General features: G+C 39.8%; 1 protein-coding gene across 11 annotated transcripts in view; it reads left to right on the plus strand.

The window, feature by feature from the left end:
* Window positions 1–13,233, plus strand: part of RAD51B (RAD51 paralog B) — a 618,412-nt gene that overhangs the window by 336,901 nt on the left and 268,278 nt on the right. The gene's annotated exons all lie outside the window — the stretch shown is intronic.

A 13,233-nucleotide genomic window follows, 5' to 3' on the forward strand; every position in this document is an offset into this window, starting at 1 on the left:
AATGGGTACTAGACACCTGATCTTTCTTGACATCTACTTTTCATTTGCCCTCGAAATACAAATGTTCCCCAAGTCCTTTTGATGCCTGTCTCCAGGATATGTGTTGAATCTGTCCACTTCTCAACTTATTTACCCTCTTGACTACTCCATTCACCTTCTAACTGGTTTCCAAGGTTTTGCTCTTAATCCCTCTCATTAGAGGCTTTCAACTTTTTTTGACTATGACTCACAATAAAAATATACATTCACGAGACCCACAGTACACATATGTCTGTGCTTTGTTTCTATCAGTAACTTTGAAATGAGAGAGTCATGAAATAATACTTTTACTCTGTATGACACAGTCTGATATTTTTTTAATTCTGTTTTTTTTTTTTTTTTTATACTGCCATGGTCAACTAAATTCACTTCATGATCCATTAATGGGTTGAAATACACTGTGCTGGTCTTTTTCAACACAGTGGCCAGTATGATGGTTTTATCCCACTTCTTGTTTAAAACTTTTCATTGGCTTCCCATTGCACGGATGATGAAACCTGGAAATAACAGTGCTATCCGTGAGGTCTTGCATGATCCCCCTCCTGCTTCTCCTCATTCTTTACCATTTTTCAACACCTTTTCAGTTCAGTTTGGTCACTCAGTCATGTCCAACTCTTTGTGACCCCATGAGCTGCAGCACGCCAGGCCTCCCTGTCCATCACCAACTCCCGGAGTTTAACCAAACTCATGTTCATTGAATCAGAGATGCCATCCAACCATCTCATCCTCTGTTGTCCCCTTCTCTTCCTGCCCTCAACCTTTCCCAGCATCAGGGTCTTTTCAAATGAGTCAGCTCTTTGCATCACGTGGCCAAGTATTGGAGTTTCAGCTTCAACATCAGTCCTTCCAGTGAACACCCAGGACTGACCTCCTCTAGGATGGACTGGTTGGATTTCCTTGCAGTCCAAGGGACTCTCAAGAGTCTTCTCCAACACCACAGTTCAAAAACATCAGTTCTTCTGCACTCAGCTTTCTTTATAGTACAGCTCTCACATCCATACATGACTACTGGAAAAACCATAGCCTTGACTAGACGGACCTTTGTTGACAAAGTGATGTCTCTGCTTTTTAATATGCTGTCTAGGTTGGTCATAGCTTTCCTTCCAAAGAGTAAGTGTCTTTTAATTTCATGGCTGCAATAACCATCTACAGTGATTTTAGAGCCCCCCAAAATAAAGTCTGACACTGTTTCCACTGTTTGCCCATCTATTTCCCATGAAGTAATGGGACCAGATACCATGATCTTCGTTTTCTGAACGTTGAGCTTTAAGCCAACTTTTTCCCTCTCCTCTTTCACTTTCATCAAGAGGCTTTTTAGTTCTTCTTCACTTTCTGCCATAAAGGTGGTGTCATCTGTATATCTGAGGTTATTGATATTTCTGCCAGCAATCTTGATTCCAGCCTGTGCTTCTTCCAGCCCAGCATTTCTCATGATGTACTCTGCATGTAAATTAAATAAGCAGGGTGACAATATACAGCCTTGATGTACTCCTTTTCCTATTTGGAACCAGTCTGTTGTTCTATGTCCAGTTCTAACTGTTGCTTCCTGACCTGCATACAGGTTTCTCTAGAGGCAGGTCAAGTGGTCTGGTATTCCCTTCTCTTTCAGAATTTTCCACAGTTTATTGTGATCCACACAGTCAAAGGCTTTGGCATAGTCAAGAAACCAAACATAGATGTTTTTCTGGAACTTTCTTGCTTTTTCAATGATCCAGAAAATGTTGGCAATTTGATCTCAGGTTCCTCTGCCTTTTCTAAAACCAGCTTGAACATCAGGAAGTTCACGGTTCACATATTGCTGAAGCCTGGCTTGGAGAATTTTGAGCATTACTTTACTAGCATGTGAGATGAGTGCAACTGTGTGGTAGTTTGAGCATTCTTTGGCATTGCCTTTCTTTGGGATCAGAATGAAAACTGACCTTTTCCAGTCCTGTGGCCACTGCTGAGTTTTCCAAATTTGCTGGCATATTGAGTGAAGCACTTTCACAGCATCATCTTTCAGGATTTGGAATAGCTCAACTGGAATTCCATCACCTCCACTAGCTTTGTTTGTAGTGATGCTTCCTAAGGCCCACTTGACTTCACATTCCAGGATGTCTGGCTCTAGGTGAGTGATCACACCATCGTGATTATCTGGGTAAAAAGATCTTTTTTTGTACAGTTCTTCTGTGTATTCTTGCCACCTCTTCTTAATATCTTCTGCTTTGGTTAGGTCCATACCACTTCTGTCCTTTATTGAGCCCATCTTTGCATGAAATGTTCCCTTTGCATCTCTAATTTTTTTGAGGAGATCTCTAGTCTTTCCCATTCTATTGTTTTCCTCTATTTCTTTGCATTGATCACTGAGGAAGACTTTCTTATCTCTCCTTGCTATTCTTTGGAACTCTGCATTCAAATGGGTATATCTTTCCTTTTCTCCTTTGCTTATTGCTTCTCTTTTTTCACAGCTATTTGTAAGGCCTCCCTAGACAGCCATTTTGTGTTTTTTTGCATTCTTTTTCTTGGGGCTGGTCTTGATCCCTGTCTCCTGTACAATGTCACAAACCTCTGTCCATAGTTCATCAGGCACTCTGTCTACCAGATCTAATCCCTTAAATCTATTTCTCACTTCCACTGTATAATCATAAGGGATTTGATTTAGGTCATACCTGAATGGTCTAGTGGTTTTCCCCACTTTCTTCAATTTAAGTCTGAATTTGGCAATAAGGAGTTCATGATCTGAGCCACACCTGTACATGTGTTCTTTCCTCTTCCTAGTTTTTACCCAGCCTACTCCTTCTGTTTTCCTGCAGGACTCTGTATAAAGATGACTGCTTTAAGAAAATTAGATTTCCCTTTATAATCCCTCATCTTCCTCTTTACTTTTTATTAATTGTAATTGTTATAGTAATAAAAAAAAGTTTATCGTAGTTTTATGATCATGTGTTCCAGTGTATGACTCTTTGTTTAATATTGATGGCTCACCCTAGACTGTAAATTGCACAACAGCTAGGACCAGGCCTGTTTTGTTATTGCTGCCTCCACGGCACCTCGCACAGTCCTAGTGTGGTTAGCAAATATTTTTGAGCATCTACTTTGTGTCAGGCTCTGTGCTTGGCCCAAGAGTGCAAAGATAAATAAGTCATAGACCCTGCTGTCAAGGATATGCCTTTTTTGGCATGTGGTGCGTCTCCCATGGACGGAGGAGCCTGGTGGGCTGCAGTCCATGAGGTTTCTAAAAGTTGGACATGACTGAGCGACTTCACTTTCACTTTTCACTTTCATGCATTGGAGAAGGAAATGGCAACCCACTCCAGTGTTCTTGCCTGGAGAATCCCAGGGACAGGGGATCCTGGTGGGCTGCCATCTATAGGGTCGCACAGAGTCGGACACGACTAAAGTGATTGAGCAGCAGCAGTGTCTGAAAACAAGCTCTGTAGAAAGCAAAATAGATTAAGAAAAATGTTTGAAAGGGTATGAGAATGCTAAAGTTCCTACAAATATGGGTTTCTTTAGTTTAAGACTGTAACTGGAGCGGGGTTTTCCTTATTGTAATACAAATTCAAGAAACTATAGTGTTTTGTGGAATGACTATGATATTTCTCACTGATATATACAAGGATTTAAGCAAATGATAGATGCCTTTTCTTTTGAATGTTATTTATGTCTCATTACGTGGGTCTCAGACTCAGTCTGAAAGACAAGGCATTGAGACTAGTCTCCCTCTGAATTCCGGAACACTCAGTTATAACATCCCTGCCAGGTGCTCATTAAACCTTGAACTCTTGGAGAAGTAACTCTTAGACAAAACAGCCTTTTCCATTTTGGAACAGTTTGAATTGTTAGAAAATGTTTTATTACGTTGCCTTATTTTTCTGCCCATGTGTCTGCCCTTTCAAGTCATGGAGATATGTTTGCTCTTTCTTCCACAAAACAACTCTCCAGCTATGTATTTGCAGATAGCTCACCTGCCCACAGCGTTCTTTTTTCCCAGTTGAAATAATTTTGGTTTTTCCAGTTATTCCTGTGATATGATTTCCCTACCCTTTCTATTCCTATGACACTCTTAACATGTTCCAGGTATTTCCATGTATACTTGGAAACTTAGCAGCCTCGGTGGAGGCAGCACTCCACTTGTGTCGGAACCAGTGCAGCACAGGACTATTTTTTCCTCCTCTGAACACTATACCTCTGCTAATCTGGCCTTAAATTGCATTGGATTTTTCAGCAGCCAAGCCACGCTGCTGGCTCACATAATGTTCACAGTCAGCTAAAACCCACTAGGTCTTTTTCACATGAACTCTTGTTCAGCCTGGTCACTCTCCCACCCTGACCTGAGGCATGTAATAGTTTTCTTTCTTGTATCCATGTAATAGGTTTTTACATTTATTCCCATTCAGTCTCATCTTATTAACTTCAGACCAACATTCCCTCCAGTTGCTTGTGGAGTCTACAGGCTTGGCAAAAGAAGAAAAAAAAAAAAAAAAAACAAAACCAAAAACCCTCCAACTCCAGTGAATACCACAAACAGTTATTTGCTTTAGGTTCAGGAAATGAAAAGTTATGCTGGTTTTAAGTTTCTCAATTTGCCTTCCTCGTCCCTCCTCCGTGCCACCCCCCACCCGCTTCAGTGTTTTGGTCTGAGGCCTAGTGCAGTATGTCTGCAACTTAGGCTCTCTTTACCGAGGGCCCAGCTCTCATCCTCCATACGCTGAGGTGCGGCAATAGCCAGGGTCTGTCTTGGCTAAGCTGAGGGAACATCTCTTAGCCTTGCTGAGGAAACCTTTGCTGCCTTATGATATGAAACATGCCACCTACTTGCTCTGTGCCATTGTGGGGCCTACTTGGCTCATTGTCTCCCAGAGGAAACACAGAGCAAGCAAACTCCTTCTCCCTCTCCCCCTCCCTCACCCCCCACCATCTCTTTTGTCCCCACAATCCAGCTCTGGAAAATATCTGAAGGCCACAGAAGTGGGAGTACCCTTTGATGTTTATATTGGCTGGCTCCTTTTCCTTTTTACTTCTTCTTCTTCTTTTTTTTTTTAATAATCAGAGTAGTAGAAAACGTGGAGAATTAACCGCATGACAGCAGCAGAGGAATTCATTAGAAAAACTGAGATGAATTCTGCTCAGATTTCAGGTTCTCAGGCAGGAGTCACAAAGGAGTAATCGTCTTCTAGTTGTTTTTAATCATTTCTTTTGTGGCACCTTCCTTGTCCATGAAACCAATCTCAGTGTCCAGCATGAGGGAGCCTGAGAACAGAGGCTGTCGGAATGGAGGCTTTGATTGGTAAATTACTACAGTGGTATTAACTACTTCCTTCTAACCTCCCTTTGATGGAACTTGTCCATCTTGGAGAGGGCAACGGACAGTGCTATGTCACTGTATTTTATTTCAACTGTTACCTATTAACTTTTTAAGACTGTAAATAATGTGCATAAAACTTTACTACAGAAAATTCTTAAATTGACGAAAACGACTTCTGAGGCACCAGGTTTTGCAAAGTGTGTTTTCTCACTTAAACTGCAGAACTCCCCCCAACCCTTTTTTTCTTTATTAGCCTTGAAAGCAACTCTGATGGTGTCTCTGCCCTTGATTTAGTTCATTTATGTTTAAAGTTTTCCTTGAAGGAACTTGGTAAAATAAAACACTGATTTTCTCTCTAAATATATTAAGGCAGCAACTGGATTTCCAGAAGCTATGATAGGATAAAAATTTTACTCCAAAGTAGTTTTGACTGCTTTGCTTAAATATTGGATCTTCATTGCTATTCTATTTACTCATGAATCTGTTTTAAAAATGCAATCATATTAGGAAGTTTCATAGTGGAATAATTTAAGAGAAAAATCTTTCTCAAGTACTTTCATACCCTTCAGAAGTTCCTGTTAATACATAATGTATCAATCTTTTAAGTATGAATCTTTGTATCTACTTATTAAAGCAGATTCTATAAAGCCCCCCTTTCAGACCTTTTAGTGCAGTTCTAGTAAAATAGATCTACCTGAAAAGGACAGCGCTTGAATCTTAGTGATAGTTTTGCAAAGAGAATTCATTAACCTGAAGTACTCATGCATGTCATTTATTTAAAAGCCATTTGGTTTTAACTTTAAGCTCACCCAGTCAGCACGTGCTTTCGTCAGACATTTAGGGCCTAACAGGGATGGATTTATTTAGTATCACAGAAAATTTCCCAGGGAACACTCTTCTCATCTTAGGACACAAAGTCAGACTCCAAGACTCAGAACCAGACCGTTGGCAAGTAAATTACCTTTTCATGTCATGTTCCTCTTACCTGCCCAGTGGAGATGCACAAACTCGTTATCTGCTTGTCAATGAGAGAAAAATATATCCTGTCTTTTTTGTGTCAGTGGTTATCAGGAAGCAGTGATAACTGTGGCCTGCAGTTTTTATGGGAAGGCCCTGTGGAAGATGGGAGACATGAGCGAGGCCTGGGAGAATACATAGGATGTTAGTCATTCTGAGAGCATTTTTTGAGGACTTCTGATACATGGACGTTTAAGATATGTTGCCTGCTTCTGTTTTAGATTGGCACAGAGAAGTCACGAAGGCAACAAGAGAAAGGGAGTAAAAGCATAGCAGCCAAAAAGCTCATAGTGTGTTTTGTATTCACGAAGCAGTGGAAGATGTGATTCAAGTTTAAAAAAACAGCCATTCATCCTAAGGAGATTATTAAGAAAAGAGTATAAAGTATGTTTTTATGAATATTTTTATTTGTGCTATTTATAAAAATGAAAAGTTGGGGGGAAAAGTCTCAGAAAACTGATTAAATAAGACTATAAGTAGAGAATGGAGTACTCTACAGATATTAAAATCATGCTGTATAAAAGTATCTATTCCAATGGGGAAATACTTGTGGTATAGGGAAGAATGGAAATGTAGGTTATGAAATAGAATATACACTGTGGTCCCAATTTTGTAAAGTGTTTATATTTATTATGTGGGGAAAAATTAGAGAGGATCCGTAACAGTTAGCAATATGTTCTGAGATGAGTTTGACTTTCTTCTTTGGGCTCTGATGTTTTCAGCTTTCTTCTGCCAACAAAAGGCAATTAATTCTTTTTTAAAGTTAGGCTAAGAAGTTAGGCACTTTTTGGAATTGATTTATTCACTTATATGAGGCAATACAGAGTCCACTGAGAAAATCTGAGTCGATGAGTGACAGAATGAAAATAATCTTGTTGGGAGGCGAATAAGATAAATAAGCCTAAGATGTTTCAGTGTAGAGAGACTACAGTTGGAGTGATGAATCTACAGACTGCAACAATACTTTATTGTAAAATGGTAGATGTTTGATGTTTGTTCCTGGAGTAGGAAATGGCAACCCACTCCAGTATTCTTGCCTGGAAAATTCCATGGACAGAGGAGCCTGGCGGGCTACAGTCCGTGGGATAACAAAGAGTCAGATGCAACTGAGTGACTGAGCACAGCACAACACAGATGTTTGAAATAAGAAGGTAATTGTAGGAATTCAAAAGAAGGGATGGATGCGGAACGGTATGAAGGGTGAATAGGCAGAATATAGTGAAATGGCTCTGGAGATGGGGGAGAGAATAGTCCTGAGGGAAAATGCAATATTTCAAGCTTGTTGAGGGCATGAAGTCAATAGAAGACAGAGACCGCTGTCTTGGAAATAGGGAAAAGTGGTTTTCAGTCCAGGTTGGTTGGTTGGTTTGGTTGGTTTTTAGTGTGTATGTTTTAGTTTCTAGCTTTTTATTGGGAAGTGCAAAAAAATGTTGCAAAATAAAAATAGTATATTTGAGTACCTTTACCCAGTGATATTTGACTACAGTTGCTTTATAACTTATCACTTGTCTATGTACATATACATACTTTTTTCCAGATATGTTTATCTTGATCCTTTACCCTCAAATACTAAGTTTGTATTTCAGAGAAAGTGGATATTCTCTTCCATAACCATTGTAGAGAATTATCAACTGTAGTAAATTTGGTTAGATACATTTATCTACACTATCATTAATATTCCAGTTTTGTCAATTACGTCAGTAATGCAACAGTGTCTTTCACAGCATTTTTTTCTCTCTAGCACAGGAAAAAAGCCTAGGTTTAAGTATTACAATTAATTGTCTTTCCTTTTTAGTCTCCTTTCATCTAGAACTAGAACATACTCATAGCCTTTCATTTTCTTTTATGGCTGATATTTCTGAAGACTATGGTTCGTCTATCCACCCCCCTCCCCCGACCCCCTTTTATTTTTAATTTGTTTTATTCAGTTTCCTCATGATTAGGCTTGAGTTATGCCTTGTCAGCCAGGTAAATGTTTTGTTCTTCTCAGGTTATCATATCTGGAGGCACATAATGTTCATCTGCCTCTCACTGGGATGTAAATTTTAATCATCAGGTCAAGGTATTATTCGATTTTCCTCTACATAGGTACTATTTTTCCCTTGAAAACATTAAGCAGTCAGTGGGAAGCAAATATCTTATTGCTCATGGTTCACCCAGATTTACTGTCCATTAATTCTTTCATAATCCAAACTTTTTAAGATAGTTGCAAAATCACAATTTTCCAACTCCAACATTCCCGCCACACTTACCAATCATCACTAGATATTTTCCAGTAAGCAGAAGAGCTCTTTGTTTTTTTCATCTATTTATCCATCCATCTCTTCCTCCATCCATCCCTTACCAGTTTGGATTTATGGATTCCTGTTTTGTTTTGTTTTAATGGTCAATACTGTACTGAATCACTTTGGTGCTCAAATTGTCCCAGTTTGGCTAATGTGTTTTTGTGCCATATCCTCACCATTTATTTCCCTTTCTTTTAAATATATTTACTTTCTAATTTTTTGGCATAGTAAGTTATCTTAGGCTCATCTAAACCTATTCCTTCCTAGTTCTCAAATTGCCCATTTCTCCAAGAATCCTCAGTTGTTTTGTAGTGGCATGATATTAGAGACCAAGTTCTGGGAATAGGTGGGCTCATTACTGCTGGAGTATCTTTGCTTCTTGGCCCTTTTGTGGACAGAGTTGAGAACTATATACATACATACACACCTGCATATATACATACATACATATACATATTTTAGAAACTGAATTCATTCGTATGCTTCCAAATTTAGTCCATTCCCACAGGTTTCTTCCTTGCTTGATTCAGTTTTCTATGACTTTCAGTTTGAAATAATGATAAGGCAAAATGGTACAGAAGTCCGGCATGCAGTAGGGAGACAAAATTGAAACTCACGTGAAAGCGTCAACTTTAGTGATTAGGTTAGGGTGTCACCCACACAGAGTAAGGTGCAAGTCAAGTTTGCCAGATCCGTAGGCAAGAGAAAGATAGTGAAAGTGGCAGAGGATGGCCACTGAATTTTGAGATACATGAAGAAATTGTAGTAGAGATAAGAATAGCTCAGGGAAGGAGATACAGAAAATGGAGTCAAAAAAGGAGGAAAAGCCAGTAGAGTCATGATGGTCAAGACTGGTAAGATTTTCAGTAGCCAGATACTTCAAAATGGTCAGAAAAAATTGAAGATTGAGACTAGACCTTTGGATTTGATATTTGATTACCAAAGATTTTACAAACTAGAGCTCATTGGAGAATTTTTTGAGAGTACAACTTTAAAGTGGCCACGTAGCTCAGGCTAATTATGATAACATTTGATTAAATGTTTGGGGAATATTCATAGTTCCTGTTTTTTTAGATATGTTCACCAAATACCATTTTGTTTCTAATTACATGCTAATAAGCAAGTATGTTCTGTGTATAAAGTGACCAAATCTAAGAGGCATTGTAGACGGGCTATTTTAGGGAACTCATGTTTTTCTTTAAAAGCTCAGTTAGCATTTGGAATCGATATACAGTATAATATTTAAAAGAAAAACAACATATTTCCTCATCCCCCAAGAGGTTTCTTAAAATAGCATGTAATCCTACCTACAGTGGGAAAAAGTCTCAAATTTTATAAATTGGGTTGAATCTACTAACTCAGATTACCTGACCAGGAGAGCCCCCAAGAAAAACAAGGTGTGGTAAAGGTTATTGTAATGGTAATTAAGAAATTTGTGTTCTGCATGCTGGGCCTCCCTCACTAAAGGCAGTGACCCAGCCTGTGGCTACTGGCACCGTTACTACTGCTGAGACATGCTGTCTTTTTAGAGAGACGTCCAAACCAAATCTTTGCCCACTTTGAAAGCCAAAATATTCTTCTCATTCCTTGCAGCCACAGAAAGGCTGAGCTTTTGCTAATGGGATCCATGTCTCTGTGACCTGTTGAGGCATCAACCTGTTTTCTTACGTGGCATGTTAGCAATACAGGGTTTAATTTTAGTTGTTTTTCTTCCCAGAGTCAGAAGTGCTAGAAATCAGAAAGGATCTCTGAGGTCAACTGCTTTAAGCCTCTCACTTTCCAGATGAGAACACCAAGGCTCAGAGAGGTGAAATAATGTGTCCATGGCCCCACAGCTGGAAGACAGTGGAGCTTGAACTCAGGCCAGTTGACCTTCCTCCCACGTCTGCAGCTGTAGCATACATCACAGCATCTCTAGTCAACAGTAAAACCTCTGGGGTTATGTATTGTACGTTAGATGCTCTGTATCAGATCTGTGTGGTGACAACCTGTCCTGTAACAGAGTCTTACTCAGCAACAGTTTGGTAGCTATACCCACAAGCAAACCCTGTGGGCAGTCTGAAGGTACAGTCTGTTCTGAGTTGAAAGGAGTCTGTGGAGATCCATTCTGTAAATCTGTGAAGCTCTGTGTTGCTGAGTGCTTGCAGCTATTCTCCAAGCTGTTGCACTTTGTGGAAGTCCTTTCCTCTTTCATGATGGGTAATTCCATTTGCCATGACATTAAAAGACTCTTACTCCTTGGAAGGAAAGTTATGACCAACCTAGATAGCATATTCAAAAGCAGAGACATTACTTTGCCAACAAAGGTCCGTCTAGTCAAGGCTATGGTTTTTCCTGTGGTCATGTATGGATATGAGAGTTGGACTGTGAAGAAGGCTGAGCACCAAAGAATTGATGCTTTTGAACCATGGTGTTGGAGAAGACTCTTGAGAGTCCCTTGGACTGCAAGGAGGTCCAACCAGTCCATCCTAAAGGAGATCAGTCCTGGGCATTCATTAGAAGGACTGATGCTGAAGCTAAAACTCCAGTACTTTGGCCACCTCATGCGAAGAGTTGACTCATTGGAAAAGACTCTGATGCTGGGAGGGATTGGGGGCAGGAGGAGAAGGGGACGACAGAGGATGAGATGGCTGGATGGCATCACTGACTCGATGGACTTGAGTCTCAGTGAACTCCGGGAGTTGGTAATGGACAGGGAGGCCTGGCGTGCTGCGATTCATGGGGTGGCAAAGAGTCGGACACGACTGAGCGACTGAACTGAACTGAACTGAACTGAATCCCATTTGCAAACTCTGATGGACCAGGAAGATTTTCTTATCCTTCATATTACAAAACTCAAAGACAGTCGATAAAAATAGTATTTCTTTCTTCTTTCTTCCAGTAGCGAACATTCTACTTTACTTTCAATAGCATGTTCTACATGCTAACGTCTAACATTTTGGCACAGACAGGAGCTTGTTTCCATTTTATCTGATTTTAGTCAACAGATATTTACAGAAGGCGGTGTGAGCCAGGCACCATGCTGGGCACTGTGAGGTGACCAAGGGCCTTTGAGAACTGTTCATCATCCCTCCTGAGTTCAGGGTAGTGACCGATTGTGCAGCAACCTCTGCTGACTGTCTCTGAGAGGCCCTTGATGAGTAACCACTCTGGTTCCCAGGGCCTTGCTATCAGCTTCAGGGAACTTGTCCCTCTCACTATGATTCCCTTCAAAAAGATGAGATTTTCCAAGAGAATTTAAAAAGTGTCTTTGTTGTTTTACTTGTTTCATTTACTAGTTTCATTTTTCTTTAACATTTGAAAGGTCTGAAGTCAGGAGAAAGAAGAATGTTTAAGTCTAAAAAAATGTGAATGTTCCTTTAAATCTGCTTTTGAGAAATGATAGAAAAATGTTCAGTACACTCAGAGATCTACTGCCCTTGGGATACTCATGCCTTGATTATCATCATGTTAGAAGATACTATGTTTAGGCTTCAAAGAAAGGAATTATACTGGGAACTCTTAGTAATGAATCTTTTATTGTAACCTTGGTTTTCTTCCTCCTGCTAATCTTTTTAAATGGGTATTGCAGGAAGCTACTTGCCAGGCTGTAATATACCTCCAGGGAATGTAGCACATAATCTTTCTCCTTATTTGGCACTGAAATTTCATCAGGCTGTATTAATCTGAGTGAAGCACACTCTAGGAATATCTTGAGAATAGGTCTCTAGTTAGAAAAGTTGAGACCAGATGCATGCCTGAAACAAATAAAAATGACCAGTATTTGTGTGCAGTATCAGATACACCAGGACCAAATAAATAGTACTATCTTGAAAACCTTCTCATCCATGTCTGTGTTTTCTTTTAAAAACGTTAAGGATGATAACACAGTGTAGGGTACGTAGATAGACATGAATCATTGCAGAAACCGGGCTCACTTATTTGGTTGACTAGGACACGGGCTAATTAAGGTTAGTGGAGTGATCATCCTGTCTCTCCTGGTGGCCTTTGGTGAAGTCTGGGTGGACTGTGATAGCAACCTCAGCTGCTGTAATATCATAGAAAAAAAACCTTGAACTTAAAACAGTTTCCTTACCCGTAACAGACAGACAATAATCTCCACCTCACAGAGTTGGTGTGAGGGTTAAATGAGAAAGTGGGAAAGTGCTTTGTCATCCACATAGCTCTCTGCAGAAGCAAAGATGTTCTTCTGATCATTGTCACAATGACATGGAATGAGTTATTCCCCAGATATTTATGATAAGGTCGTCAGAAAAGAGTAGGCAGCTCACTTCACTAGGATTCTGAATGTGTTACGGGAATTCCCAGTTTGAGTCACAGAGTTAAATGAAAGGCAATGAGAAGTGTGCTTCGTTGAAAATGTTATTTCATTTTCGCATTTCATTCTTCACCACTGAACTCTTTCACTTCATTTCCAGTCACTTTCACTTTCAAGTTTTCAAGCTTCAGTTCAGTGTTAGTGATGTTCCCACACTTCAAAATTTGCATTGTTTTCCTCGATCTTCTCTGACTAATGGATTGTGGTCAGGATGAGAGCATTGCTCAGGGTGCATTTCCTAGGTAGGAATGTCTAAAATCAACAAGAACATTCTCTATGACCCTCCT

This window comes from Bubalus kerabau, chromosome 10 (assembly GCF_029407905.1).
Source record: "Bubalus kerabau isolate K-KA32 ecotype Philippines breed swamp buffalo chromosome 10, PCC_UOA_SB_1v2, whole genome shotgun sequence".
Classification (NCBI taxonomy): domain Eukaryota; kingdom Metazoa; phylum Chordata; class Mammalia; order Artiodactyla; family Bovidae; genus Bubalus; species Bubalus kerabau.